Below are 25,359 nucleotides of genomic sequence, written 5' to 3'. Positions count from 1 at the left end.
ACCCTACCCTTCCGATGCAGGGCATACAGGTTCAATCTCTGGTCAGGGAACTAAGATTCCACAGGCTGGGCAGTGCAGCCAAAACAAAACATTTCCTATCCCATCAAAGTGGTTACAAATCTCAAAATTTCATCTCCACTCATCACTATTGCAAAATTACGTACATAAGTAAACAAATCTGGCTCTAGTTCTTGTGATTCACTGTCTTAATAAAAGTATATATATTGTGACTTTTAACCTTTTGTGGGTAATTTTAATTTGATCTAATCAGTTTCCTTTCTGGTCCTATGTATTCTGTGTCCTGCATTTAAGGCCATTATTCTCAGGCTGCCGAGGGGGTCCAGGGCACAAAACTAGGTTAAGGATTCCCCTCACCAAGCAGATCCTCCACCCAACCTTGGCTGTGCAGGCATCGTGTACCTCCTGGAGTCTCTTCAGCCCCCTGGACCCTCTGAAAAAGACAGCACCTTTCTCTGGCCCACCCCTTTGCTCTCAGTCTTGCCCTGTCCTTCTACAGAACCACCTTGTCCAACCAGGAAGACATGGCCACCCTCTTCCCCATCTCCTGATCCCAAAATGACCCTAGCATTTTGCTTCCTATAGCTTATATTAACGAATCAATCTAATCTTTTGTTTTCCAAATATAAAATGATACCATAACTTTGCATATGCTTTTTTAAAAAACACTCATGGACACTGTTCCCACTCCCAGAGATTCTGTTACTGCCCTCTGCTCCCTACTAAATTCAGGTCCTTCCAAACCCACCAGCCCTCACCCTCCCACCTCTCCATCCCCACCCTCCCACCTTTCCACTCCCCACCCACTGGGGGTCAAGCTGCCCCTCCTCTGTCATAAACACTCCCTGCACATAGCATCTTTATTCTGCCTCCACTGCAGGCTTGCTGAGACGTCCACCAAAGAAACCTCATAGCTCCCGCTCCCTTCCATCCAAGATCTCACCATTCTGTGTCCTCACGCTACTGCCGCCTCCAGAATAAAACAGAGACAGCTCAGGAAGGCTCACTGCGAAAGGCCCACGGGGTTACCCACTGCCCATTCTCATACTTTCCTACAACTGCTCCCAGACACCTGATTCAGCATCCTCTGTGTCTTGTCCACCTGGATCTCCAGGTCCGCACACACCTGACTCCCATTCCCGCTGTTCCCAAAAGACTTCCCCCAGCTCCTTAACTGGAGCTAACCTCAGTTCAGTTCAGTTCAGTTGCTCAGTTGTGTCCGATTCTTTGTGACCCCATGGACTACAGCATACCAGGCCTCCCTGTCCAATACCAACCTCTCCTTCCCCCAAATTTCCCTAAACCTTCAGGCGTACCTTCCTTCCAGGACCTGGAAAGTCTGCCTGGCATCTTCCAGCCGAATCACAATCCAGGTCAAATAACTTTTGCCAGCTCCATGCCCCAAACAAAATGTGCATATGTGAATTCACGAGGCAAAGGACATGAGATAGGCAGGGAATCCCGGCTCCCAGTGTCAGAGGGAACTTGGGGGAGACATGTCTGCTGTCCTCACATGCCTCTTGTCCCGTGGACATCCTCCTTCTCGGGAAATCATTCTAGCACTTAAAGAACTATACTTTTAAACCACAGGCCCAGACACAAGCCAGTTTCTCCAGCAGGAGCATAAATGAAAGGGCAGTGCTCTACCCCAGGGCAGGGAAAACACAGCTGAGTTGGACTTGTTGAAATGCCCCTGGCTCAAGGTGTTTTGACTCGACACAGTTTTTGTCTGTGGACTAACTTTGCTGCTGCTGCTGCTAAGTCGCTTCAGTCGTGTCCGACTCTGTGCGACCCCATAGACGGCAGCCCACCAGGCTCCCCCCGTCCCTGGGATTCTCCAGGCAAGAATACTGGAGTGGGTTGCCATTTCCTTTTCCAGTGCATGAAAGGGAAAAGTGAAAGTGAAGTCGCTCAGTCATGTTAGCGACCCCACGGACTGTAGCCTACCAGGCTCCTCCGTCCATGGGATTTTCCAGGCAAGAGTACTGGAGTGGGGTGCCATTGCCTTCTCTGGTGGATTAATTTTAGAACCTCCCTTATTTTGAGCTATGAGTCTCTCTGTTATTTATTCGTCTCCTCGCCTAGACTTTGGACCCCTAAAGCTCAGGAATGTGCTATCCATCTCTATGCTCCCAATGGGACTCAGCACCTCGAAAGTATATCACATCAGGTGCCTCCAACTGAGCAAAGTCATCCAAGTCTTAAACATTAACCCAGGCCTCATAAACTGTAATAATATTTAACCTATTTTCTCTGAACATAAATATAGACCTCCTAAAAATACTTTCAGGGGACTTCCCTAGTGGTCAAGTGTTTGGACTTCATGTTTCCACTGAAGGATGAATGGGTTTGATCCCTGGTCAGGCAACTAAGATCCCACATGCCACGCAGCACAAGAAAAAAGAAAAAAAACTTTAGATAACATACTTTCTGATCAACAAAATGATCAATTTTCTAAAATTCTCAAATATGACATTGCATTTTTCCCCCTCTGTTATGATATAAAAAATTACAGCCTCTTGGTAAATATACTGATTAAGCCACCATTGATACCTCGTCAGAAGTTTCAAACTTATTTTCAAACTAAGTTCTCATCTATCTGCCACTTACCTTTAAAACTACGGGTCCTCATTTCTTTCAAGCCTCTGGTCTAAGAGCAAAGTGAACCAAATAACAGTTACAATGAAATATCACTACATTAATTGCAAAAGGAAATGAGTTTTAAACAAAGCAAATGCTGCAGGCAACGAGCTGCCCCTGCTGTGTTCTGAGCATTTCAAAGGACAAAATAGAAAATTGGAAAAGATCAATATCAAGGCAACAGTGATCTGCAACAGTAATAAATAAAGATGTCTTTCAAGGCCCATTAACCACTAATCACATTTTGGATCAAAACTAGCAACACAGCTCCCGGCTGTTTGAAGGGACTGCCAATGGGCTCATCCTGAAAATGAAATGGGGCGATCTGCCCCGGGTTTGTTTCATGCTGATGAACCCACCATTGTTTTGGTTGCTGGTTGGAGGATGGAGAGCTTTGTCCAGGTCCTGACTACCCTCCCTAGGATGGAACTGGAGAGTTCCCTTCCAACCTGTAATTACACAGAGTATGGAGAGCAGAGTCTGCAGAAAGAAACAACAAAACAGAACAGGATAAATATCATTCCTGAAAAGAGCTTGCTGGCTGTATCAGAATGGATTACACAGCTGTGTTATACCTTGCTATGGAGTTGGATTTTGGGGACTGGACAGGTAGCCCCAGGCCTGATGAGCAAGGCCTTCCTCAGCTTTTGGAATTAAAAACAAAACAAACAAACAAATAACAGCAACAACAAAAACAGGAAAAAAAAAAAAAGGTATAGCTCTAGAGAAGAAGGGTCCTCCAGACTCAGAGTCAGTCCTAACAACTGAAACTATCCAACAAACACATCCACAAACTTACTCTCTGGAATGGTCTAGACTTACTCCTCAAAGTATGGTCCAAGAATGGACAGCATAGGCCTCAATAGGGAGCCAGACAGAAATGCAAAATCTCAGGCATTCCCCTCCCAGACCTATTGACTCACAATCTCCATGTTGACAAGATTCCTGTGTAATTTGCAGACATATTAGAATTGGAGAAATGTGATACAATACAGTTGTTCTCATCGTAACTGCATATGAGGATCTCCTGGGAAGTTTTTGAAGCACTAGTTTAATATTGTTGTCTAGGCTTCAACCTCAGAGATTCTAGTAAGACTTGGGTAAGATACAGGTATCAGTTTAAAAAAAAAAAAAATTTTTTTTTTAACACAAAATTGCCTGGAAGATAATAAGTCCAGATAAATGTTTGCTGAATGAGCTGCACGAATGACCCAACTGAACAATGCACTCACTGAATCACTGAAAGTCTCCCTCTGCCTGGGTTCCTTAATTGGATGGAGGAGGAATCAGAAAATGAATAGACAAATGAGAAGGGCTTTAAAGGACAGAGGCTTTCAAGGACTGAGATCAAATTTTCTTGCCTTTTTAAACAAAGAAAACCTCAACATATATTCTTAGAGTTGTTACCCCAGACTTAGCGACTAAAAGTTTAAAAAACATTGTTTTTTTAATTCTCCCTGTCTGAAGACACCTAGTCTTCCCTTTGTTTCAGTTCCTCACCTGCAGAGGAAAAAAAAAAAAAAAAAGGTTTATCTGTTCTGTAGGAACAAGTCTTAATACCAAAAGCTTAATGTGCCTTCCGATTCAAGCAACTGTGCTCACTCAGGGCTTAATGCCAAGCCTTGGAGTCTCTGGGTAAATGGATATCTGTCGATTATATGGAGGTGCTCATCGGGCATGCAAAGATGAAACTGTTATAAAAATTAGTTATCAATAATAGGTGTGCGCTTCATGTAGCTGGCTCGACTATTGCTTGAATCCTACAAAACAAGGAATGATGCAACCTATTTTCTGATCAATGTCTTAACCCAGACTGTCAATTTCCAGACTTGGAAATGAGGGTTAATCTTGGTGTAGAAAAAGGCTTCCTACCTAAGAGCTAAACCTAGAGGCAATAAAATAAAAGCTTCAGAGATTTGGATACACAAAGAAAATTAATTTAAATTATTTACAGTGTTTTTTGTTATGTGAAGTCAACTGACAAATTGGGAGAAAATATTCACAATATATCAATGTATCATAGACAAATATTATATATAAAGACTTCGTAATTGTGGGGCAAAGAAATAAAACCCAAAAGGAAAAAAAGAAACAAACGAAGAGACAATTCACAAAAAATGATCTAATAATGACACTTTGATGAATGAAAAAATGCTCAAACTCCCTCATCATTAGAAAAACGGTACTCCTGAGATACCATTTCTCCCCTACCAGATTGGCAGCATTTTCAAAATGTGACCAGCTTATTCTATAGTTGAGGCCATGGGGAAATTTCTGGCAGGGATGCAGATTGGTGTGACCCTTCTGGAGGGAAAGTTGGCAAAACCTAATAAAACTGCATGTACACTTACCTCTACAAAATCCCACTTCTAGAATCTACCTTGAAGACACGCTTCTAATAATGCAACAATATTTATGTACAAGGCCCTTTTATTGCAGCATTATTTGTAACTGCAAAATATTGAAAGTGACCTAAATGCTTATACACAGGAGAATAGTTAAATAAACTATAGTACATCCACACACTGGAGTACTATACAGCTTTTTTTTTTAATGAAGAAGATCTCTGTATGGACTGGTTTCTAGGACATAAGTGTTAAGTGAAAAAAGCAAAGCACAAGACTACTTATAGTATGGTATTCATCATATTGAAAATAAGGAAGAGAGTGTATAGTAGTTTGCTAGAGCTGCTATAACAAAATACCCCAAATTGGGTAGCTTAAATTTATTTTCTTAATATATTTATTTTTATTTATTTATTTGGCTGCCCTGGTTCTGATGTGTGGCATGTGGGATCTTTGATCATTGTTGCAACATTGTGGAATCTTAATGCCCTGACCAGGAATCAAACCCAGGCCCCCTGCATTGGGAGCACAGTCTTAGTCACTGGACCACCAAGGAAGTCCCCCAGATTGGGTGGCTTAAACAACAGAAATCTATCATCTCATAGTTCTAGAGGCTCAAGTCCAAGATCAAGGCATCAACAGGTTGGTTCCCTTTTAGGGTTATGAGGATGTACCTCCACTAACTGGGGTTTTGCTGCCCATCTCTGACATTCCTTGGTTTACAGAAGCATCACCCTGATCTCTGTCTTTATCCACACCTGGTCTTCTCCCTGTATCTCTTCATATGTTCTCTCAGCTATTTTAGAGGACATCAATCATATTGGATTGTGGCCCACTCTAATGACCTCATCTTAACTAATTATCTGCACTGACCCTATTTCCAGATAAAGTTCCTTTCTCAGCTACTGGGGGCTGGGACGTCAGCATATGAATGGGGGGAGGACACAATTCAACCCATAAAAGGAACTGTAAGAAAATACACGCTCATATATCTGCTAATTTTTGAGAAGAAAAAGTAGGGGGTAGGGGGTATGTTTAACCAGAAACCAAAGAGATTGCTGACCAGGAATAGGGTGTACCAGGGATAAGGAAGGAGTGACACTTCTAGAATATATATGTATATATATTTTTTTTTTGCAAAGCACTTAATATGAGAGCCACATTAAAATTTCAAATGCCCTCCCCATCCTGAAAAAAAAAAAAAAAAAAAAAACCAAGATGTTCAAGAAACAAAAACGGAATACAAATGGTAATTAATAAAATGATATAACCATAGTGAGGGGAGGGAGAGGAGAAATGGAGATGGAGTTAATCACCAATGGCCAATGATTCAATCAACCATGCCTGTATGGTGGAACCTCCATTAAAACCCCTAATGGATGAGGTTTGGAGAGTGTCTATACTAAGGTGAACACACAGAGGTGCTGGGAGGCTAGAGCAACCAAAAGGGTGTGAACCCTTCACGTCCACTCCCTGCCCCCATACATTGCTGTATGCATCTCATGCATCTCTTCCATCTGGCTCTTACTGAGTTGTATCCTTTATAATAAACCGGTAATAAGGGCTTTGCAGAGTTTGATGAATTCCAGCAAATTACAAAAACTGAAGGGAGGGAGTTCTCAACTTACAGTCAGTCTCTCAGAAGTACCAGAGGTCTGCACTTGTAATTGACATCTGAAAGGGGGCCATCTTGCGAGACTGAACCCTTATCCTGAGGGGTCTGTGCTGACTTCAGGTAGATACTGACAGAAGAGAATTGACAGGGGTTGTCCACAGTGTTAGAGAAGGGTTGGTATGGAGGGAGGGGAGAATCTCTCACATTTTGTGTAAGAAGCATCATAAGTAAAAAACAGATCATGGAACTCAAGATATTTTGTATATACCAAGACACAGACAGGTACAGAAGTATAGAAGGATGGACGTGCTTGGGTTAGTCCACATAGATCTATTTCCCAACTCTATCCACTGAGAGGGCCTAGATGCAGACAGTTCAGTAGCAATAAGCACACTTAACACTAGAATACTGATTTCTAAATATTATTCTCCAGTAAAAAGAACAAGAGCTCCTTCAAGAAATGATTCCAGGGCTGAGGCAGGAAAAATACAAGATGAGCCTAGAATATCTTGTAGTGCCAGAAAGCAAGAAAGCACAAATGAATGAATGAAGAAATAAAATGGAAGCCTGTCAAAAAACACTCAGGAGACACCCTGAAAGAGTTTCTAATTTCTAAAGATAGAACAACTTGAGCAGCAAAATGAAAAATAATAGTATTTTAATAATATTAATAGTAAAATAATATTTTATTTTAAACCATAAAATGAAGTATACTAGTGTCTGCTCTTGAATGAATTGTGTCCTCTTAAAACTCATAATATTGAAGCCCTAAACCCCAGTGTAATTGTATTCGGACAGGGCTTTTAGGAGGTAACTAAGGTTAACTGAGATTACAGGGGTGGGATCATAGTCAAGGATCAGTGGTCTTATAAGAAGAAGGAGAGGGCTCTTCTCTCTCTCCCTACAGCCATCTATAAAGCAGGAAGACAGGTCTCATTGGGAACTGAATCAGCTGGCACCTGGATCTTGGACTTTCCAGCCTCCAGAACCGTGATAAACGAATTTTTATAGTTTAAGTCATGCAATCTGTGGTATTTGTATGGCCACTGACTGATTAAAAGTGTCCATATTGACAGAAATAATCAAGTGTGTAAATAAATGGAAGGGAAAGAACAGCTCGTCCTGACAGAAGAATTGTAATTAGTAACTGTAGAAGAAAAGAAGGAAATAGAAACTCACCATTAGACAAATACCATACTCATGACTATCACAGACAAGATCTCTGATAGATGCTAAAATTCATGAATGAAACTCTGAAAAGAAACAGTATATTTGTATCATCTCAAAGACCCTGGTGGTTCAGAAGGTAAAGAACCACGTGCAATGAGGGAGACCTGGGTTTGATCCTTGGGTTGGGAAGATCCTCTGGAGGAGGAAATGGCAACCCACCCTGGTATTCTTGCCTAGAGAATCCCCATGGACAGAGGAGCCTGGTAGGCTACAGTCCATGGGGTCGCAACGAGTCAGACGCCACTGAGCGACTAAGCATACACATCTCACCCCAAGTTATTTTTTAATTATGAAAGGGAAGGTAGGAGCTTTACAGCAAATACCCCTGCAGACACCACCTGAACCAAGTGATCAAGGTGATTAGCACCAGTAATGATACACACTGACATCAGAAACCCCCTGATAGGATACACCAAAAAGGACACAACATAACTTCTGTAGCATTTGTTCCCAAAACTCAGAACATTCTAATCATTAGAAAGCACTAAACAAACCCCAAATGAGGGACATTCTATAAAATAATCAATCAGTACTCTTCAAAACTGGAGGAGGAAATGTCAACCCACTCTAGTATTCTTGCCTGGAGAATCCCATGGACAGAGGAGCCTGGTGGGCTACAATCCATGGGGGTCACACAGAGTCAGACATGACTGAGTGACGAAGCACACATAACTCTTAAAAAAGTGTCAAGGCATGAGAGAAGGGAAAAGCAGTCACTCAGATTGGAGGAAATTGAAAAGAAATAATTAGATGTAATGTGGGATCTTGAATAGGACCCTGGAAAAGAAAGGGACATTCATGGAAAATCTAGTAGAATTCTAATAAGGTCTGCAGTTTGGTTCATTGCATGATTTCAATGCTAATTTCCTGGGTTTGATTATTATACACTGGTTATGTAGGATGTTAATATTAAGGGGAACTGGATGAAATGCAACTGATGACTCTGTGCTTTTACTGAAACTTCTCTGTGAGTCTAAGATTAGTCCAAAATTTTAAATAAGTTCAGGAGGTTAAAAAAGTTAAAAACGAATAACGCTTGGCCACATCATTCAATCAACTTACTGTGAAATGCTCAGAGCTTCAATGTCTCAGTGCAGACCATCTTCATACTGATTCTGCACCACTTGCCAAATGAGCGTTCTAAATGTCCTCTTGTTCTGTTGGATCCCCAGGGAGGTTAAGCTCTGCAGAGACCAGGCAACTGAACAAATCAAACCCTAGTTGTGACAGGTAAGACCTCTGTTCTCCAGCTCCTCATGCACAAGGTCATAGCATTGGGCCAAGTTCACTATTAGGATGACCTGGGATATGGAGTCCAGGGCTACCGCTTGGGTTTCCAACACCCCTGTCCCAGCCCACTCCACAGTTTCTCCACCCTGACCATGGAGACCCTGCTTTCTCCTCAGCACAAGCTGTTTCAGTTTCCAAGTCTTTATCCCAGTAACATGAGGACTCTAGTTGGCCATGCCCCATCTACCACCCAGGAACTAGTATTTGACCCCAAGCTGAAGGAAACTGCAGCCCTGTTTTCTTACAGAGGAGGATGCATGGTGTCCAGGTACCCTCCACCTCTCTGGTTCAGCCCCTTGCTGCACAGCACCCCTCCGCATCTCCCCACTGTCTCCCACCCCTGCTTTCCCAGACCCCTCACTCCATTCTTCTGGGATAAACAGGATCTAGAAATCACACTTTGTTATCCAGTCCACTGACTCACTGTTTCCCACAGAGCAGGAAAGAGCTCTAAAACCCATAAAACTTCTAAATGAATATGCGGAGGATATAAATGCTACAAAAATTCACATTTCAGCCCATGCTTTAATATTAATTCTTCACTATTATGACTACTCTGCTCTTCACTCCCAATAAGAAAATCCTAGATGGACACAGGTAGATTTTATTTAAAAAAAATATCTACTACTGTCAACAGGCTACAGGTTTCCTCTCTTCCCTCTGCCCTCCCTGATAGGTGAGCCACAGTGAAAAATATTGGCCCTTGTGAAAATGTGCAGTGTTTTGAAGTAGAAGAATGAAGACAGGGAGGGAGGGGAGGGGGGGAGAATGGAAGGAGGGGGAGAGGGAGGGGAGGGGGAGGGAGAGGGAGGGGAGGGGGAGGGGGAGGGGAGGGGGAGGGCGGAGGGGAGGGAGAGGGGGGAGGGGAGGGGGAGGGCGGAGGGGAGGGAGAGGGGGGAGGGGAGGGGGAGGGTGGAGGGGAGGGAGAGGGGAGGGGAGGGGAAGGGAAAGGAGGGGGGAAGGGAAAGGAGGGATACTGACTTTGGCAACAGACTCTAGTCCAGACTGGCCCACCTGTTTGGTGGGCACGTGCCCAAAAAATTGTTTCCTCTTTCTAGCTATCTGCACTTTTTCACATCTTTTTTCCTTACTGTTGAAAGTTACCAATTAAGGGATAATTGAGATTAATAAGCATTTTCTTTCACAAAGGTAAATGCATGAGGGGAGTTTGTCTCTGTGGGGCTCTCGGTCATAACTGTATGAATTCGTATGAATATGTTAAATCAGGTGGCATTCATCCTAACCCCTAGCTAATTGAGATCGTTGGCACCATGGGAATAGGAATTTTTACTATGTGATGGGAGGAGAGGTAGATGGAGTTGTGCTAGTTCAGAGATCACTTGGGGGATGAGGGAAGGATGGATAAAATGCTATAGTCTGGTAATTAGGAGATTATGAAAGCAATGAGTGAAAGAACACAGAAAGACTCAAGGGGTTTAAAAATGGCATGGAAAGTTCAGACTCGGTGGGGAGCAAAGACCCACGGTGAACTTTGGAGAGGGTCTCAGCAGCAACGTATGGAAATACCCTGCTCAAAATGCTAAGGGAAGACACACATTCTGGCACATGAGATAGAATCCTAGGAACTGAATACATGAAAAACCCAGAGCATACAGTGGACATACCCAAGGTTACATAGTCATTGGATTGTAGACAAGAAGAAAGGTTAAAGATGATCTAGTCCAACAATCCTCAAGTTTGAGCAGAGTGTCCATTTTTAATGTCAGAAAACTTCACACATCATAAATTCCCTTCATCACAGCATCTTGTCTCTTGATTGAAAAAAAAAAAAGTAAACACTTACCATTAATTCAGAAACTTAATTGACTCACACCTTTAATTCCCAAAGCAGCCACATATATGTAATAATCAGATTGCTGAGAGAAATATCAGCCACCTCAGATACGCAGATGATATCATTCTGATGGCAGAAAGAGAAACTAAAGAGCTTCTTGATAAGGGTGCAAGAGGAAAGCAAAACAGCTGGCTTAAAACTCCATATTCAAAAAACTAAGATCATGGCATCTGGGCCCATCACTTTGTGGCAAATAGAAGGAGAAAAAGTGGAAACAATGACAGATTTTATTTTCTTGGGCTCTAAAATCACTGCGAACGGTGACCGCAGCCATGAAATTAAAAGATGCTTGCTCCTTGGAAGGAAAGCTATGACAAACCTAGACAGCATATTCAAAATCAGAGACATCACTTTGTTCATAAATGTTCTTATGGTAAAAGCTATGGTTTTTACAGTAATCATGTACTAATGTGAGAGATGGACCATAAAGAAGGTTGAGCACCGAAGAATTGATGTTGTTGAATTGTGGTGCTGGAGAAGACTCTTGAGGGTCCCTTGGACTGCAAGATCAAACCAGTCAATCCTAAAGGAGATCCACCCTGGATATTCATTGGAAGGGCTGATGCTGAAGCTCCAATACTTTGGCCACCTGATGAAAAGAGCCGACTCACTGGAAAAGACACTGATGCTGGGAAAGATTGAGGGCAGGAGGAGAAAGAGGCAACACAGAATGAGATGGTTAGATAGCATCACTGACTCAATGGACATGAATTTGAGCAAACTCTAGGAGATAGTGACGGACAGGGAAGCTTGACATGCTGTAGTCCATGGAGTCACAAAGAGTCAAACACAACTTAGTGACTGAACAATACATATGCACAAGCTTGGTGTGCATATGAATTCAAAGAATCTTTTTACTCTGAGACATACCCCACCTCCACCTGGCACCATCTCCAGGATGTCATAGCTGCCACATGTAGGGACCACAGACCTTCATGGTATGAATTAACACAATGCACTCAGCTTGGGAAAGGAAGTGTCATCCACAAAGCAACACATCTGCAATTCCACTTATGAAGCCTGCAGGTAACTTCCTTTGGAGAGAAAGATAAAGAAAACAGATGCCATGTTTTATCTTCAGTGAAAGAGGTGGTGCTAAAGGGCAGTTTTGTTTTTGGCCAGAACACCAGTGTAGAGAAGTTACCTGATGTAATTCCTAAACAGTTTCTGATGTTTTGGCACAGAAAATGAGATATTGCTTCCCTGAGACTATAACATATGCTCCATTCTTCCCTCGGAGGTATTTCTATTTTTATTAACTATGCAATTTGCTACATGATCGCCAAAAGTGCTGCTTCTTTCGCAAACAGCTAAATGATGCCTTTGAGAGCATCTATTCCTCAGGATATGTAAAGTAACTTACCCTGTTCACAAGGGGCCCTGATCTCTGAACTTTATGAAGTAAAACATTCTGGAGAGCTTGCTCAGAATAAAGATGAAAGCAACCTGAGTTAGAGGAAAGTGTTGAGTTTGAGGTCTATGCACCGAGTCAAAGCACCTTAGTCCCACCTGAAATATCTGTAAACAGCCATTCAACTCTTTCTTGAGCTGGCTGATGGGAACACATTCTTTAGTCTTAGAGATTTTGTAAATGTTCCTTTGCTGGAGTTTAATAATTGTTCAGTTTTTCTTTAAAAGGACAGAAAGAACAACAACAAAAATATCATAACCAAGAAAGGAAAAGATATCTCTAAATGGCAAAGTAATTGCACAAGGACAGAGTTAGTAAAACCCAGTAAATCATCATAATGAATAAAAATGATTCTGAAGGCAGCTGCCCGCTTTGTTCAAATATCAGAGTGAGCTCCTTGCAAATGGGTGACGATGTGGACTGTGGAAAGCACTTCAGTGGTCTGAAGTGATGAAGGGCTAGGGTCTTTTCTCCTTATTCTCCTTTGTTATCCTTCTATCCTTTCTTAAATTTCAGTTTCCTCTTCTGAGATACACTGCTAAGAAGACCTTCATTGACGTCTTGTTACAAAAAGGAAATTATACAAAGCATGTAAAACAGCTAACATGATGCATGCTTCACTGGAAAAATATAATAAATACTATTATTCTCATGCTATACTACAGTTCTCAGTTGTGTGGGAGGAGATGGACATAAGAATCACCAATGCTAATTGCTTGCTAATTGGTTGCTGTTGTTATGATTTTTGTCTCCTCAATTCAGAAACTTGAACACTCAGTGCTCACCTCAGACCTACCAGTGAACCAGAATCCCAGGTCTGGGATCTGACCAGGTACATTTTTAATAGCTCTGTAGATTTTCCAATCAAGATGCAGTTGACAGGAATTGGATTTACTCTGTCGTCTGAAGTAACCAAAAACCCAGACAAAATATATAAAGCAGTTATCATGACACTAGGCATTAGGCAATGAAGCAACATAATCCCCGAATATAGGAAACAAACACAGTGAGCCCTACAACTGCCTATAGTGAGTTTGCAGGATGTAACACAGGAGTGGAAACAAAGGCCCAGTTTTAGAGATTTTCTGAGTCGAGGATACAGAGCTAGGAGTCCAGAAAGACCAAGGAAGCTTGAGTTCATAGGACAAAGAGGAGTAAACTGCACAGAGAGAAAACTCCAGAGGTCTGTAGAAGGTCCTTTGCAAAGGGTCAGCAGAGTAATAATCAGTGCCTGGGTAAAAGAAAATGACCCAAGGACAAGGAAAGAACTCATTCGAAACGATTAGCAGAAATAATGCCTAAGTGTTCACACATGGCCAGGTATAGTACTAGTTTTCACCAGCCATACCAGTAAAGTTCATAACTCACAGAGTACTTTGCTGAGTATTCAGGAAGGTCTTGCCGCAGTGATGGGAAAATATTAACCCTAGAATGAGCACTGCTATGGGTCAATCTAGCTAATTATAAATGTTAGACTCCAAGAATTAAGCTGCTTCCAACTCATTTAATTACATCCTAGTATAAAGCTTAAAAATATTTATGGTAGTGGGGATTTAGTCGCTAAGTCGTGTCCAATTCTTGCAACCCCATGGACTGTAGCCTGCCAGTCTCCTCTGTCCATGGGATTTCCCAGGCAAGAATACTGGAGTGGGTTGCCATTTCCCTCTCTAGGGGATCTTCCTGACCCAGGAACTGAACGTGAGTCTCCTGCATTGCAGGCAGATTCTTTACCTACTGAGCTATGAGAGAAGCCATCAAAAATATTTATAGTAACATGAAAATTGTAAGCACCTAACAAGGTAAAAATCAGAATGTCTGGCATCCAATCAAAGATTATCAGGCATGGAAAGAGACAGAAGACCATGACTCATAATAAAGACAATCATAAGTAAATTGAAAGTGATCCAGAAATGGCACAGATCTTAGAATTAGCAAAGAAGGATACTAAGTCATTGTAACACTAAGTTATTATAATTGTTGTTTTTGTTGTTCAGTTGCTAGACGTTTCCAACTCTTTGCTGCCCCATGGACTGCAGTCCTCTGTCCTCCACTATCTCCCAGAGTTTGCTCAAATTTATGTCCATGGAGTCGGTAATGCTATCTAACCATCTCATCCTCTTCAATCTTTCCCAGCATCAGGGTCTTTTCCAATGAGTCAACTCTTTGCATTAGGTGGCCAAAGTCCTGGAGCTTCAGCTTTAGCATCAGTCTTTCCAATGAAAGTTCTGGGTTGATTTCATTGATCTCCTTGCAGTCCAAGGGACTCTCAAGAGTCTTCTCCAGCACCACAGTTCAAAAGTATTGATTCTTCGGCACTCAACCTTCTTTATAGTCCAACTCTCACATCTGTACAGGACTATTGGAAAAACCATAGCTGTGACTACAAGGATCTTTGTTGGCAAAGTGATTATAATACTAAATTATTAAAACTATTCAAACATACAAAATTGTTAGCTAGAGACATGGAAGATAGTTTGTAAAGTCCCAAGTTGAATGTCTATAAGTAGAAAATACACTGGATGACATTAATGGCAGATTAGGCACTGCAGAAGGAAAATTTAGTAAACTTAAAGGCATGGATAGCAAAGAAACTATCAAAAATGAAAAACATTTTTTAAAAATCAAAGTAAACTGCACATCAATATGCTGTGGGACAGTTTCAAGCCACCTCATATATAGATAACCATAGTTCCTAAAGGAGGAGATGCAGAATGGATGGCAAGAAAAATATTTAAAGAAGTAATATCTAAAACTTTCCAAACTTAATGAAAATTATAAGCCCACACTTCAAGAATTCCAAGAAACGCAAAGCAGAAGAAACATGGGAAAAAACTACACCAAGACACACTGTAGTCAAATTGTTTAAAACCAATGATAAAATCTTAAACGCAGCCAGAGAAAAACACATGTTATGTACCAAGGAACAAAAAATGACAGCAGATTTATCACTGAAAATACATAGGCAAGAAGACACTGATAGGACATCTTTAAAGTACTAAAAGAAAATATATGTCAAGCTTGAATTCTATATCTGGCAAAAATAATTGTCAAAATGAAGGCAGCAACAAAATAAAAAACACGGTATTAGATTATAACCCAAAGTATAAAATAAAGATCCATGAATCCACGTCAATAAAATACAATGATAGCACAAGTAAATAAGAGGAAAATAATTTATGCAGCGACAACCTACTCAGAAGGTGAAATATGACTCTCCGCTACTTAAGTGTAGACTGCACATAGCAACTTTCTTCCAAAGACTACAATATGTAAGAGTACTGAAATGTCATCATCATAGTACATTACAGTGAAAAAACCTAATAAACGCCAAACATCAACAGGGATAAGTCATGCTGATACTATGTAGCCTTGATGTGACGTGATGAAAATGGCCCTTTACCTCTGTGATCTTTCTCCCAAAGCCCCATAACTCCTGTCTAACCACGAGAAAAACATCAGAAAAAATGCCATATTATGAGGACTTTTAAAAAATATCTGACCAGTGTATTTCAAAACTTTCAAGGTCATAAAGAACAAGATAAGTCAGAGAAATTGTCACAGGCAATAGGAATCTAAGAGACATCTTGGAAGAGAACAAGATTAGGTAAAAGCTAGTCGAGGATGTACAAATAAAGTATTGACTTTGATAATATTGGTTCATTACTTGTGACAGGAGCTTCCCTGATGGCTCAGTGGTGAAGAATCCTCCTGCCAATGCAGGGGACACTGGTTTGATCCCTGATCTGGGGCAATTCCACACGTTGCAGGGCAACTAAGCCTGTATGCAAATACTGAACTCCTGCACCCTAGAGCCTGTGCTCCACAACAAGAGAAGCCACCACAATGAGAAGCCCGCACTCTGCAAGAAAGAGCAGCTGCTACTTGCTGCAAATAGAGAAAGACTGAGTGAAGCAATGAAGACCCAGCACAGCCAGATGAATAAATAAAAATAGAATTTGTAATTTCAAAAGCTCCCCTCAAAGAAATCTCCAAGAGATTTCACTGGAGAATTCTACTAAGCATTTTTGAAAGAATTAACACCGATGTAAAACAATTTAATTCTTAAAAAAAAAAAAAAAATGAAGGAATATTTCCCAACTCATCCTATGAGACTAGTATTATCCTCATACCAAATCAAAGACAGTACAAAAAACAGAAAATTATAGACCAATTTTCTCATGAACTTCAAAGCAAATATCCTCAACAAAACGTTAACAAAACAAACCTAGCAACATATAAAAATAATTATACACCATGAGCAAATGGGATATATTTCAAGTATGCAAAGTTGGTTCAGCATTAAAAAAAAAATCAATCATTATATTTCACCATAGAAATGTGCTAAAGAATAAAAATTATATGCTCACTGTCAATTGACAGGATAAAAGCATTTAATGAAATTCAACATACATTCATGACAATTCATGAAAATTCTCAGCAACTAAAAATAGCTGGGAAATTCCTCAACTTGATAAATAGCATCTATAAAACAGCTTATAGCTAATACACTTAATGGTGAAAGACCAAATGCTTTCTCTGTAGGACTGAAAATAAGGCAATGATGTCCGCTCTTATCATTTTTATTCAGCATAGTTCTAGCCACAGCAAGAAAGCAAGAAAAATAAATAAATAAAAAGCGTACTGGTTAGAAAGGAAGACATAAAAATATCCCTCTTTACAGATAATGTGATTGAAAAGACTCCCAGAGCTCATAGGGAGTTCAGCAAGATTGTAGGAAAAAATTTCATCACACACAAAAAAATCAATCACATTTCTATATGGTAACAATGGACAGGTGGAAACTAAAGATAAAATACCACTCTACATAAATCACTCCAAAGAAAATGTAATGTTAAGAATAAACTTAACAAAAGATGCACAGGATAAGTGTGCTAGAAATCGCAAAATTCTGATTTTTAAAAATCAAAGAAATAAATAGACATACCATATATTCATGGAGTGGAAAACTCAACATAGTAACAATGACAATTCTCCCCGAATTGATCTATAGGTTCAGTGTAATTCCTATCAAAATCCCAGCAATATTTTTGTAGGTACAGGCAAACTTATTCTCAAATTTATATGGAGAGCCACAGATCCTGGAATAGCTAAAGTAATCTTGAAAAATAAAAATAAAGTTAAGAGTATCACTCTATCCTATATTAAGGCTTACTATGCTGCTGCTGCTGCTGCTGCTAAGTCGCTTCAGTCGTGTCCGACTCTGTGCGACCCCATAGACGGTAGCCCACCAGGCTCCCCCATCCCTGGGATTCTCCAGGCAAGAACACTGGAGTGGGTTGCCATTGCCTTCTCCAATGCATGAAAGTGAAAGTGAAAGTGAAGTTGCTCAGTCGTGTCCGACTCTTAGCGACCCCATGGACTGCAGCCTACCAGGCTCCTCCGTCCATGGGATTTTCCAGGCAAGAGTACTGGAGTGGGTTGCCATTGCCTTTTCTGAAGGCTTACTATACAGCTACATAATCAAGAGAGTGTGAGATCGATGGAAGGACAGACATAGATCAATGAAACGGAATGAAAGAACTCAGAAACAATACCTACAAATATGCCCACTTGATTTTTGACAAAGATACACAGCAATTCAATGGTGAAGGACAGCCTTTGCAACAAATGGTGTTGGAGCAATCGGATATCCATAGGTCAAAAATTGAACTTTGATCTACCTAAATCTCACACATTTTACAATTAACTCAAAATGGATCACAAATGTAAAGATAAAACACAAAACTATAGTACTTTTAGAAAACAACGTAGGAGAAAATCTTGGGGATGTGTAACAAATCATATCAGAAAGAGATAGCACTACACATCCTATTGGAATGGCTAAAAGAAAAAGTAGTGACACAAACAAACTCTGACAAGAATGTAGAGAAACTGGATCATTCATAAAGTGCTGCTGGGAATGCAAAACAGTAGAGCCACTGGAGAAACAGTTTGTCAGTTTTTACAAGACTAAACATGTACTGCTATACAGCCCTGTAATGGCACATTGGTGCATTTATCTCAGAAAAATGACAACATATTCACATAAAATACTGCACACAAATGTTCACAATAATATTATTTATAATAAAGTTTTTCTATAAAAACTAGAACAATTCAGATGTTCTTCAATGGGGGAATGGTTAACTGAATCATGGTATATCCATCAGTTCAGTTCAGTCGCTCAGTCGTGTCCAACTCTTTGCCACCCCATGAACCGAAGCATGCCAGGCCTCCCTGTCCATCGCCAGCTCCCGGAGTTTACCCAAACTCATGTCCATCGAGTCGGTGATGCCATCCAACCATTTCATCCTCTGTCATCCCCTTCTCCTCCTGCCTTCAATCTTTCCCAACATCAGGGTCTTTTCAAATGAGTCAGCTCTTCACATCAGGTGGCCAAAATATTGGAGTTTCAGCTTCAACATCAGTCCTTCCAATGAACAGCCAGGACTGATCTCCTTTAGGATGGACTGGTTGGATCTCCTTGCAGTCCAAGGGACTCTCAAGAGTCTTATCCAACACCACAGGTTAAAAGCATCAATTCTTTGGTGCTCAGCTTTCTTTATAGTCCAACTCTCACATCCATACATGACTACTGGAAAAACCATAGCCTTGACTAGATGGATCTTTGTTGGCAAAGTAATGTCTCTGCTTTTTAATATGCTGTCTAAGTTGGTCATAACTTTCCTTCCAAGGAGTAAGCATCTTTTAATTTCATGGCTGCAATCATCATCTGCAGTGATTTTGGAGCCCCCCAAAATAAAGTCTGACACTGTTTCCATTGTTTCCCCATCTATTTGCCATGAAGTGATGAGATTGGATGCCATGATCTTAGTTTTCTGAATGTCGAGCTTTAAGCCAACATTTTCACTCTCCTCTTTCACTTTCATCAAGAGGCTCTTTAGTTCCTCTGCACTTTCTGCCATAAGGGTGGTGTCATCTTCAAATGCAAGGTTATTGATATTTCTCCCAGCAATCTTGATTCCAGCTTGTGCTTCTTCCAGCCTAGCGTTTCTCATGATGTACTCTCAGCAATAAAAGGAAATAAACTATTGATATACTCAATAACTTCTATGAATCTCCAGGGATTCAGTTCAGTTCAGTCCCTCAGTCGTGTCCAACTCTTTGCGATCCCATGGACTGCAGCACGCCAGGCTTCCCTGTCCATCACCAACTCCCGGAGTTTACCCAAACTCATGTCCATTGAGTCAGTGATGCCATCCAACCATCTCATCCTCAGTCGTCCCCTTCTCCTCCTGCCTTCAATCTTTCCCAGCATCAGGGTCTTTTCAAATGAGTCAGCTCTTCACATGAGGTGGCCAAAGTATTAGAGTTTCAGCTTCAACATCAGTCCTTCCAATGAACACTTAGGACTGATCTCCTTTAGGATAGGCTGATTGGGTCTCCTTGCAGTCCAAGGGACTCTCAAGAGTCTTCTCCAACACCACAGTTCAAAATCATCAATTCTTCGGTGCTCAGCATTCTTTATAGTCCAACTCTCACATCCATACATGACTACTGGAAAAACCATAGTCTTGACTAGACGGACCTTTTTTGGCAAAGTAATGTCTCCAAGGATTAGGCTGCATGAAAAAAGACCAGTCCCAAAGGGTTACATACTGTTTAAGTCCACTTATATAACAATCTTGAAATGACAAAATTATAGAGACAGAGAAGAGATTAGTGGTTGTAAGGAGGAAGGGACGGAGAAAAGTGGGTGGGTGTGGTTATAAAAGAGCAGTAGGAGAGATCCTTGTAGTGATGGAAATTTTCAGCATTTTGACTGTATCAATGCCAACGTCACTGATGTGACATTCTCCTATAGTTTTGCAAGATGTTACTATTGAAGAAAATTGGATAAACTGTATGTGGGGTTTCTCTGCATTATTCCTTAGAATTGCATGTGAGCATGCAATTACATCAAAAGTTTAATTTAAAAATTAAGTGTAAGAGGAGCAGAGGGTGAGATGTATGGAGAGAGTAATATGGAAACTTACATTACCAGATGTAAAATAGATAGCCAATGGGAATTTACTATATGTCTCAGGAACCTAAAACAGGGGCTCTGTATCAACCTAGAGGGGTGGGATGGGGAGGGAGATGGGAGGGAGGTTCAAAAGGAGGGGATATATGTATACTTATGGCTGATTCATGTTGAGGTTTGGCAGAAAACAACAAAATTCTATAAAGCAATTATCCTTCAATTAAAAAAATAAATAAATTTTTAAAATTTTTAAAAAATTAAAATTAAGTGTAGATGTGTCATGTATATGTAAGACCTAAAACTATAAAACTTCTAGAAGAGAACACAGGAGAAAATCTTTGTAACCTTGTGTGTGCCTGTTCAGTCATGTCTGACTCTTTGCAACCATGTCAACTGTAGCCCACCAGGTTCCTCTGCCCATGGGGTTCTCCCAGCAAGAATACTGGAGTGGGTTGCCATTTCCTTCTCCAGAGGATCATCTCAACCCACAAATCGAACCCGTGTCTCCTGCGTCTCCAGCATTGCAGGTGGCTTTTTTACCACTGAGCCACCAGGAAACCCCGTGTAAACTTGAGCTCGGCAAATATTTGTGAGGTTAGACAGCAAAAGCACAATCCATGAAAGAACAAATTGATAAAATTGAAGTCATCAAAAATAAAATTGCGACTGTTCAAGATGATGTTAACAGAATGAAAAGATAAGTCACAGCCTGGGAGAAAACTTTGCAAAACATTTTCTAATAAAGGAGTGATATCCAGAATATAGGGCTTCCTTGGTGGCTCAGTGGTAAAGAATCTGCCAGCAAAGCAGGAGAGGTGAGTTCAATCCCTGGTCAGGGAAGATCCCCTGGAGAAGGGAATGTCAACCCACTGCAGCACTCTTGCCAGTAAATCCCATGGAGAGAGGAGCCTGGCAGGCTACAGTCCATGGGGTTGCAGAATCGGCCACTACTTAGTGACTAAAAATATGTATATTTTATAATCCTATATGTATATATATGTTTAACTCTCAAAACTCAACAATAAAACACAGCCCAATTGTTTAAATGACCAAAGTATTTAAACAGAAATTCATCAAAAATGACAATACATGAAATTCACATAAAATCTGCACATTATCACTAGTTGTTAGAGAATCGCAAGTTAAACCCACAATGAGATACCACCATCAGTTAGAACAGCTGAAATTCAAAAGACTGACCACACCAAATGTTGACAAAAATAGGGAAGAACTAGCAGTTTCAACTCCAGTGGTGGAAATGTAAAATGGTACAACTGCTTTGGAAAACAGTCTGGCCATTTCCTAAAAAGTTAAACACATGCCTACTATATGATCAACTATTCCACTCCTACATATTAATATTTACACAAAAGAAAAAGAAGCATATGTCCATATAAATACTTGTACATGAATATTTATAGCAGTTTTATTTCTAAGGCCCAAAATTGGAAACAGCCTAAATGTTCATCCACAGATGAATAAACAAACTGTGGTAAATCCATAGAATGGAATACTTCCCGGCAGTAAAAAGGAATGAGTTATTGATACACACAACAGCATGGATGAATCTCAAAATAATTACGCTGAGTGGAAGAAGTTAGGGAAAAAAAAGACTACAAGCTGTATAATTCCATTTATATAAATCCTACAAAATGCAAACTAATACATAGAGACAGAAAGCAGATCAGTGGTTGTGGGGTTAGGGTGCTGGATATTCTGTGGTGGTTTCAGGGTATATACCTATGTCAAATATCAGTGAATACATTTTAAATATATACAGCTTATTAGATATCAATTACAATCCAAAAAAATTGTCTAGAATAAAGACAATATAGTTTTCTCATTAAAGTGTTTTTTTGTGTTGACGATTGGGGGTTATTTTTTTAAGTGAATTAAAAAATAAATATGTTAAACATTTCTCTGCATTTCTAACATGATAAACACTGACAAATATAACCTCCAAGGGAAACAACCATCCTGGGCACGGAGCAGAGGCACGCAATGGATATGCGCAGAGTGACGAGATGGGTCTCTCCAGCCCGGTTTCACCCTTCTCTTTCCTTCTCTGACTTCCTGGGGAAATGGGTTTGAAAAGCGTGGAACCCTATCTCCTCTTACTGTAAAGAAGAGATGCTGTCTTCAGCCATTTCCCCAGGTTCCAGTCTTCTTGGTAGGAACCGTGAGCCTGATTTCTGAAATGTCTTCCTCACTGCTCACTCAAGAAGAACAGACTCTCCTACAGTAAAGCCAGATCTCATGCCCAGGTCCACACAGGCTGCCATACGCTGGCCATGGCAGCTTTAAGGCACCCTGAGGCCCTAACAGAAAGGAAACCTGAGTAGAACAGCCCTGGCCTGGGAGCCAGGAGACACCCCTGTGTCTTCCCCTGTCCCTTTTTGGGGTGCAGCTGGCCTCCTGGTTGCCCTGCTCCATCCCAAGCATCCCTCCCCCTCAAACAGAGCCCACCTCCTCCACAGATAACTCCACAAGGATTTCAGGACTTAGGCTTATCTGGCCTAAGAGAAACAGGAGGAGTGGCCATACTGCCTGAAGATTGTTGTGAGCTGTCAGATAAGCCTGGGGCTCAACAAAGACAGCCTTCTATTCCCCCCAGGAGTGTTGCTTTTGACATTTGCTGCTTCTGTCCCATGGGCTGAAAGTGGGGAGGATATTAGAAGCCTCTACAACAACCACAGGATCATGTCCTTTAAATTAAGTGGCTCCCAGGCCACAGGTCTGGACGGCAAATTATCCACCCTGGGGAGGCGAGAGACAAAGACAGATAGCTCCTTCTTGCAGCAGCCAGGTCAGCCCTCGCCTCGTCCCAAGCTCCTTTTCAGATTGTATCACTGGCTACTTGCCTAAAACCCTGCAGAACACCCATGAATACAGGGTTTCTGGGCTCCCAGTTTCTGAAAGTTCCAGGTTGGTAGCTTCTGTAGCCCAGAGCTTCCTCCCACCTCCCTCCATCTTCCTCCGGATTCCCCATCAGCTGCCCACACCTGCGGCAGGCTCAGGTGCCCCTTGGCCCCTAGTCTGGACTGGATCCCTGAGCTGGGATCCTCACTGGGCCCTGGTACATAGTCCAGCCCCATCCAGGGAAGGGGAGTAGATGTTGGGGGAATTTGGTTCCATGAGAATTCACTGGACCTGCACCCAGAGTGAAAGAAAACCAAAAAAGGCAGGTGTTTCTTCCTGCAAGTCTGCTCTGCATTGCCCCTTAAGATGCCAGCAGAGGGGCCAGAGGACAAGCCCAGGGTCAGTGGGCTCAGAAGAAATGCCAGGGTCTCTGAGTTGATGAGAATGGGCTGAAGGGAAGAGGGGATGGAGAGGGTGACAAGAAGAAGCAGAAAATGAGAAGAACACGTGACCTAGGAGAAAGCAACTTGGCTTTACGGCCATGATCCCCAGAGTGTGGTCTCAGACAAGGGGCAGCAGCAACATCTGGAAATCAGTTAGGAATCTCAGTTCTCAGACCTTCCCCCAACACCCTCCCTGCTCCACCTCGCCCCTGCAGCATCGGAGTCCAGGGATGGCGCCCACCGTGTTTTCAACCTGCCCTCCAGCTCAAACCTGAGTTTGGGCAGGGCTTCTCAGCCTTGGTCACACATTGCAATCACCTGCGTAGGTTTAAAGCCAAGCTCAGTGATGCCTTTTCACACATACTGTCCATGGGGTTCTCCAAGCAAAAATACTGGAGTGATTGCCGGTGACTGCAGCCATGAAATTAAAAGACGTTTGCTCCTTGGAAGAAAAGCTATGACAAAACTAGACAGTGTATTAAAAAGCAGAGGCATCACTTTGCCTACAAAGATCCATATAGTCAAACCTATAGTTTTTCCAGTAGTCACATATGAATGTGAGAGATAGACCATAAAGAAGGCTGAGCACCAAAGAACTGATACTTTCGAATTGTGGTGCTGGAGGAGATTCTTGAGAGTCCCTTGGACTGCAAGATCAAACCAGTCAATCCTAAACAAAATCAACTGTGAATATTCATTGGAAGGTCTGTTGCTGAAGCTCCAATACTTTGGCCACCTGATGCAAAGAGCTGACTCATTGGAAAAGACCCTGATGCCAGGAAAGGCAAAAGGAGAAGGGGGTGGCAGAGGATGAGATGGTTAGATAGCATCACTGATGCAATGGACATAAATTTGAGCAAACTCTGAGAGATAGTGAAGGACAGAGAAGCCTGGTGTGCTACAGTCCATGGGGTCACAGCGAGGTGAACACAACTTAGGAACTGAACAGCAACAACAGTGATACCTGGGTCTCACAGCAGACAGTCTGGTTTGATGCATCTGGGGCACACCCTGGGCATCAGAATCTCAAGCTTAGCTGTGTGTCAGGCAGCTGGGAAGGTTCTAAGACATGTCATGACTGGGCCTTCCCCTTGGGCCTAAGGAATCAGAATCTCCAGGGTGGACTAAGCATTTCTAACAAGCGTCTCCACTTATGTGATTCCAATGCAGTCAGGGTTTTGAGAAGCATCACCTTAGGAATTTCCCCAAAAGATTTGTTCTTCTGAGCTTTGCCAACAGACCTAAACTTCTAACATAGCACCTCATCCCATTTAAATAAAGTAACAGTCATTTGTCTGTCATCAAGTGACATTTGAAGTGACTTCTGAGCCCCATGCACTGACCTCTAAAAATTTTTTAAATAAGCCATATGAAAGTACACACTGGCCACATTTTACAATGGATGAGCATGGGATGGGGGAACGGGGCAGAAAAGAAAGAAAAGAAAAGTGGATGGATAAGGAAGAATCAGAGAGGTGCCTTTTTTTTTTTTTTTAATACAATGGGGAAAATAAAATAAGGTGAGTCAGTCAAGAGTCTCTTTGGAAATACCCAGGAAGGCCTGCCTACAAGAATAATAAGTACGCTTCCCTTCCCACGCCACCCCTGGCCCACTTATTCCTGGGGAGGTTAAACAAACAATTTGTTTTGTCTTTTGAAAGGGGTTGTA

This window comes from Giraffa tippelskirchi, chromosome 2, assembly GCF_054371585.1.
Source record: "Giraffa tippelskirchi isolate mGirTip1 chromosome 2, T2T-mGirTip1v1.2.pri, whole genome shotgun sequence".
NCBI classification, from domain to species: Eukaryota; Metazoa; Chordata; class Mammalia; order Artiodactyla; family Giraffidae; genus Giraffa; species Giraffa tippelskirchi.
Note: the sequence above shows the minus strand (reverse complement) of the source record.